Raw genomic sequence first — 7851 nt, forward strand, 5'->3', positions numbered from 1 at the left:
TACATTTGCATTTAAACGTTTGAGGAAGTTCATAGAATCTTTTCTTCTTACTGAGCATTATTTAGTAAAGAGTGTTCTTTCACTTAGAAATGAAAATCTGATTTCAATTGTTCTTAATGGTCTAAAACTAAGATGCCGAATTTATGAAACTCATAGAATATGCATTAGAAAGATGAAGGTTTATTTCTTCTCCTTAAATAATATGCTCTATTTTCTACAGATGAATAAATATTTAGTGTGCTAAGATTTGTATTTTGCACTGATATACTCCAAGAAGACCTCAGTTTACCAAAAAAAAAAAAAATCCTTAAACGTAATCATGACCCAGGAAGCAGCTGTATTCCATTTCCAAAGAGGAAAGAAATACACCATGCTGAATTGTTTAAAAGAAGTAATATAGTGGGGAATTTTTTTCTTGTGATTTAGTTTGAAATATTGTGCCTAAAATGCTGAGCTTGAATTCCCATAAAGCTTGGTATGCTTTGCAAAAAAGCACTTCCAGCTTAATTTAGGCCAGGCCTCCATTTGCTTTGAAGGAATGAAAAAGAAGCATTAGCTGTTCCTAGCCTTCTCCTTAGAAAACTGCTCAAGATTTCCCTGGTGGCCATGGTGACACTCATTGCAAACTGAGTTAATGCTTGAATGAAAAAAAAATGAATGAATAAACCAATGGAGTCAAAAGAAAATGGCAAGTTACCTTTCATATTGATTGAATATAAATGTAAAACCTTTAATGGCTCATAGTTGAATACATTTTTCATTCATATGAAGCAGTTTACTCTCACAGCTATGATAGCTTCAGACATGCATTTCTTTTACCAGAAGACGTCTCATTGTTCAGCATCACCTGTCTAAAATTTAAGTTTCAAAAACCAAATATTTATTGTTCTCAAATTCAAATAATGTATGAAATTTCTATCCTGATGCATAGTTGCTGTTCCTATCTTACTTTTTGCGTTCTTTATAAGAATTACCACCCTCTCTCTTCTTACATTAACTCTGAAAAATACTCTCTTTCAACATCTCATAATCTGAGCTTAAGGCACAACTAACACAAATAGACAAATAACTCTTCTTCTGATCTCATATAGGGGGAAAAATTAAAGTACAAAATAAATCATATGAAATGCATATTTTAGATTATAAAGCCACAACTGAAAATATGAGTGATGAAGTAGAGATAAAAGTCATTCAAGAAGATAATATGAAATACTTTAAAATATCTTTTCCAAATATTATATATACTATGTCAGATAGTATATATTATATATCATATATATATATATTATATCAGATATTTTATATATATACATATATATTACATCAGATAGAAAGATAAAAGATTTAAACTCAATAGTGCGAACAACTGCATTAAATGTAAATGAACTAAACATTTCTATTAAAAGGCAGAGATTATCACAATATTTTTTCAGAAATATTCAAGGACATATTTCTTACAAGAGACATACTTAAAATTTAAGAATATAAACTTGAATGTAAAAGCATAAAAATTTGTTATCATGCATTGACTAGTGTTTAGAAAGTTGGTGCAGCTATATTGATGTCAAAGTAGACTACAAATATAGAACATTATTTGACAAGTGATAAAAGTCAATTTATAAAGTAGACAACAATGTCAAATGTTGTGTTAATTAACTTTTCATTGCTGTGACCAAAATAACTGACACAAACAACTTGAAGGAGGAAAGATTGATTTGGGTTCATGGTTTCAGATGTTTCAATCTATGATTGGCTGGCTCTGTTGCTTTGGATCTGAGATGAGGTCGAGCATCAATGGTAAATGGCATCAGAGAAGAAAGTTGTTTAACTCATGGCAGCTTAACTCAGAAAGCAGAGAGACACACACAGACAGAGAGACTGTGTACAAGAGATAGTTCCCAAGGGCATGCCCCTAGTTACTTACTATCTACTTCTCTAGCCATCCCCACCTGCCTATAATTTCTGTCTCCCCATAATAGTCCATTTAAATTATTTGTCTATCAAAAGATTAATTCACTGATAGGGTTAAGAGGCCTCATGATTCACTCATGTCCCCAAAACCTCACCTCCTGACATTGCTGCTTTGGTGACCAAGTCTCCAACACGTGTTCTTTGGAGGACACTGCAGATCCAAATTACAACAAATTTTAATTTAAAATGTTTTAAATTATGAAGCAAAAATTTCCAAAACTAAAATGCTTACCCAAATTTCTAACAATAGTAACCCTTTTATAGGTTTTAACATTCTTTTCTCACCAATTAACAAAACAGGTGAGTAAAATAGGCATATAGAAGAATTGAACAATCTATTGTCATAGAGTGGGTGGCTTGAAAAACAAAAGAAATCTATTTCTCGCAGTTCTGGAAGCTGAAAGCGTGAGATCAGGGAACAGCATGGTTGAGTTCTGATTAGGGTCCTTTCATGACTTTCCCTTGAATCCTCATAGGGCAGAAAGAGAACTAAAGAGTTACCTGGGGTTCTTTACGTAAGAACACCAATCCATTCATGAATGCTTTACCCTCATGACCTAATTATCTTCCAGAGTCTTACATTTTAATACCATCACATGAGACTTAGGATTTCAGTATACTAATTAGGGGGTAGATATGAACATTTGCATCCATCAACCTACTGCACGTCTATAGTCCAAACAACTGCAATGAGCGCATGCGCGCACGCGCGCGCGCGCGCGCGCACACACACACACACACACACACACACACACATTTCAAGGGCACATGAAACATTGACCAAGATATACTGTGACATAAAACAAATTTTAATTTAAAAAACTTGGTATCAGGTGGGGTCTCTGCTCTCTAACAAGAATGAAGTCAAATTTAAGTCATTAAAAAAATCTGATTTCTTTTTAGTGCTGAATAATATAATTATTTAAATTAAGACTAATTAAAAACAATTAAACCTCAATATCATTCACAAAGAAAAAAAATCTCAGAAATATATATGTCAAAATTTGACAGGGATTCTTTGCTGAAAAGCATATAATAATGCTGAAAGAAATTAAAGAAAAATTGGATATACAGAGAAGTATACCACACTCATCAGTTGGAAGACTTGATTACAAAAAGATGGCTAATCCTTCCCTAAAGTTATCTACATATTTAATACAACTTCAATCAAAACTTTACATCAGGTCTTCCTATATAAATTTAAATCTGTTATAAAAATTTTGTATGAAAATGCAAAAAAAAAAAAAGATTAGCCAGAATAATCTTGATAAAGTTGAATTTGAAGTACTTATTTATCTGATTTTATATCTTCTTATAAAAATATAGTATATAAGCAAGTATGTTATGTGGTATTGGCATAAAAATAAATAGATCAATGGATGAGAATAGAGAGCATAGAATAGACCAAAATATCTGTAGTCAACCTAATTTTGAAAAATTTCTTAAGCTACTTAATGGAGAGAATAAAGACTTTTCAACAAATGACACAGGAAACATTATAAACCTATTGGGGGGGGGGGGTTCCTTTAACCCAAGCCTCATACCAATCATTCATGAACTGACAGCCTATTGTAAAAGCCAAAAGTATAGAGAGTTTGGAAGGAAAAAACGATTATGTTTGCATAGTTAGAGAGACTAAGATAATTTAGAAAGAAAAAACTCTAATTTCAAAATAAAAAGTTGAAGAGCTATGCTTAATCAAAACATTTATGTCAGGTGTGGTAGTGCCCACCTGTAATCCCAGTGGCTTGGGAGGCAAAGGCAGAAGGATCATGAGTTCAAAGTCAGCCTCAGCAACATTGAAGTGCTAAGCAACTCAATGAGACCCTGTCTCTAAATAAAATACAAAAAAAGGGCTGGGGATGTGGCTCAGTGGTTGAATGCCCCCAAGTTCAATTCCCAGTACCCTAGCCCCCAAAAAACACTTTTAAAAATTGCTCAACAAAATAAATCATGAAAATTCAAACCATGGACTGGGAGAAAATATTCACAATTAGCATAATTAACATCTCACAAAACTGCTTTCAACAATAGATTAAGAATTACAAAGGCAAAAAAAAAAAACTTAAGAAGTGGCAAGACATGTCAAAAAGATGTGTGAATAATCATATGTATTTTTTACCATCAGGTAAATGCAAATCAATACTACAAGGTACTAAGTACCGCTCAACACTCACTAAAATTGGAAAAATTACATGCACTTCTCCCTTGGTATTTGTGGGAATTGGTACCAGTACCAATGAGGATAGTGAAACCAGAATATGCTCAATTCCATTATATACAATGGCATGATATTTGCATAAAATGTAAACACATCCTCCCTTAATCATCTGTAGACTACTTATAATACCTGACTTATGTAAATGCTCTATGAAAGTGTTATATAGATTAAGGGAAAATGACAAGGAAAAATTTGTTCAATATACACATAATTTTGCTTTAAAATTTTCAATCTGCAGTTGGTTGAACTCATGGATAAGGAACCTACAGATAATAAGACTGTCTACATACAAACACACACGCACACACACAACACATGCAAATAATTTCAAATGTTGGACATGATGCAGAACAACTAGGATTCCCTCATGTACTCTATATGTATATATAATATGTGTATACATATAACATACACAAATTATATATACATACATACTATGTATATATGTATACATATGGAGTTATGTGAAATTATATACCTGTGTATATAATAGGAATGTTGGTGAGTTTTAAAAATTGAGAAATAATTTTTTAAAACTACACTGGTGAGTTTTAAAAATGCTACAACCATAACAGAAAGTGCTATTTTCTCATAAAGTTAAAGAGAACACCACATAATGATCCATTAATCTTTTCTCCTACATTTTAACCAAGAGAAGTTGAAGCATATTTATATAAAAGGTCATGTGTGAGAATATTCATGGGAACTTTATTCATAATGGCCTAAAACTGGGAAAAATCAATGTCTATTGACTGGTGAAAGGATAAATAAATATGGAGACTCAGAAATTAAGTAATATTTAGTATAGAAGGTATCTTAATGACTGTATTAAGAAAGAGAAGTCTGATACAAAAATGTATATACTGTACTTTCCATTTATATGAAATTTCATAGTATCAAAATTAAACAATGGTGATAGACATCAAAATAGCCATTGCTTTTTATAAAGGGGTCTAAATGAAGCAGGAGGGGACTTTCTAGGTTGGTGGAAATGTTTTAGACCTTGATAAGGCAGTAGTTATGGGTGCATATGTTTGTCAAAAGTCATAAAATTTATACCCTTAAAATGAGTGCCATTGATTGTACTTGAGTTTTACTTCAACGTTAAAATATTGACTCATCTATGGAGCTCTGATTCCTAGAATTCACCTACTGGCATCAGAATATAAAATAAATATCCTACCTTTATTTTAACTAGGAATCCCAAAGATAATTCTATTTAATCAGATGTCATGATAATAACATTTTACAGCAATCAAGTACACATAGTTTTAAAACAAATGTGACTTTTCATCTTGAATTAAATCTTTGAGGTAAGCAGTCAGCGATCATTGTTCTATGTCATAAATGAGAAATTGAGGTTATTAACAGAAGATAGAAGGAGAGCCCCAGTTTTCTGACCACTAACTGGTCTAGCTCTTGTTTCCCCATATCTAGATACAGCAGTCACCTTAATAGGACTTGCTTGACCATCCTTAGTCAATGGTCACTCACTGAGCCCAGTGCTGGCTGGGCTCTTGGGTTATAAAGGTCAATAACACCAGGCCTCTGTCCACAAGAAGTCTGAAGTTTAAATTGGCTGAACACAACATACTGTGGGTAATCTGTTTTCAAGTACTGTACAGACAGCAAGATGCAAATGCATTTCTGCATTATCTGGCATGCAGAAACCAGACATCTTGATCAATATAAAGTCTATCAAAAGTGTTCATTTAAAAGCCTTCAGACTTTTAATTCATGAATCAGCCAGCTCTTCAAACCTTAAATAGTAGTTTTGATTCTGATGGATCAACCCACTAAATGTGTGCCTTTATTTCTCAACTGGAAGTGGAGGCCTCAAAACCCCAGAAAGGAAACATTTGGTTTGGCCTTTTTTTAGCTGTCCTCATTGAGAATATATGGACAGCTATGAGAAAGAGGGATCCTGTTAAGTTTCCATAAACCACCAACCCTGACACCACAGAACAGTGTGTTCCTTTTGTTGAATTTCATAGTCCCTGAAACTTGAAGGTGACGACAGGAAGAAAGGTTATCTGTAGTGAAATGGAAAAGTTACCTTGGAATAACTAGAAGCTTGGTTCTGCATAGTATGTTTTATCTAATAAGAAGAATAGTTTCGATTTTGCTATAAAAATTAAAGCAGTTTTTAATTGTTCTGAAATGGTAACCTTACCAAGAATATCATTTAGGCAGAATATTTTTTTTCCAGAATATGTTTTTTTTAAACTCAAGTTTAGAATTATAAGGCTTCAATTTTCATTTTTAAATTAACAGAAAAGAATACATATAGTAACCTTTTAATCTTAGGTTGACATATTAAAATTCATAGCTTTTAATCTGGAGGAAAATAAAAAATGTTAATATTTTATGGTGCCTTTCTGACCAATTACAAATATCCAAAATCACTATGTAAATAGTGAATTATGGAGCAACTTAAAGTCTTGCTTTAGTGAATGTTAGAAGTGATTCTTAATTAAAATTTTAAGAGTTAAAAATGTCTTATTTTTTCCATTTTGCATATAAAATGTGATTTTAAATTAGTCAGCAGAATTAAAAAACACTTAAGACTATAAATTTTATCATAAAATCACAAAAATGAGAATAAGGTTAAGAAAACATTTAAATAATAATCAGTGAGAAAGGCAACTGGTATTTTAATTGAAAAACTTTAATCAGCAAATGACTGTTTATATGTAGAATAACTTGTTAAATCTTGCAGGCAGCCTGAATGAGAAAGTGATCAAAAGGAAAACCCAGTCTTTATTTCTAGATTCACTACTAATTAGATGTGTGGTTTGGGATAAAAAGAGGACTTTAGAATGAGTGAGGATCCAAAGAACCCAGTGAGAAAGATGGTAATGACTAACGGTACAGCCTCTGCTTTAAAACGCCCATGAATCAGAATTTGTCACTTCATGACACAGATGTTACATATTCTGTAAATTACCTGTGATTACCTCAGCATAAATAAAGTGATATGAGTATGCAATGTTGGTTTCAATCTGTTCTCCAGGGACAATTTGTTAACTTGAAGAATACTAATGAAGACTACATGCCCTGGGGATGGTTGACTATTACTTGGAAAAGCCATATCAGAATCCTATACCACAGATGATGGTCTTCAACTCTCTTGAGTCTTCATCACTGCTCATTGTTGGATGATGTACTAACTAGTCTAAGGAAAGTCATCAATGATTTTTCTGTGATTATATGGATGTTGTCTCAGATGACATAGACTTATAATTTCTGCTTGTTTGAATTTTGGTTCAGTTCTTCAAAATGGTGACCTACAATGAGGATTATGTCCCTTATTATGAGTCATGAACTGACATAGCTCTTCCAGGAGCACATTGCTGCATTTACTTAATGGGACCCTCTCAATTAAGTTCATTCTAAGAGTGCCCCCAAGAACAAAGAAACATCATGAAATATTCAGGTTGAATACCCAATCCAATCTGTGTGAGCTTGCTAATAAATATATCTGTGGGAGAATTCAGCAATAAACTTGCTTTAATTTAGCATACCAAATGTTATAAAGTCTATTGATGTCTAAAGGAAGCCCAAAATTCTGAAATCAGTTCATAACCACAGCCTATTTGGGTTTTATTTTTATGTTGGTGTTTCAGAATGCCATTTGTGAATTTGCAAAGAGAATATCA

This window comes from Marmota flaviventris, chromosome 1, assembly GCF_047511675.1.
Source record: "Marmota flaviventris isolate mMarFla1 chromosome 1, mMarFla1.hap1, whole genome shotgun sequence".
NCBI classification, from domain to species: domain Eukaryota; kingdom Metazoa; phylum Chordata; class Mammalia; order Rodentia; family Sciuridae; genus Marmota; species Marmota flaviventris.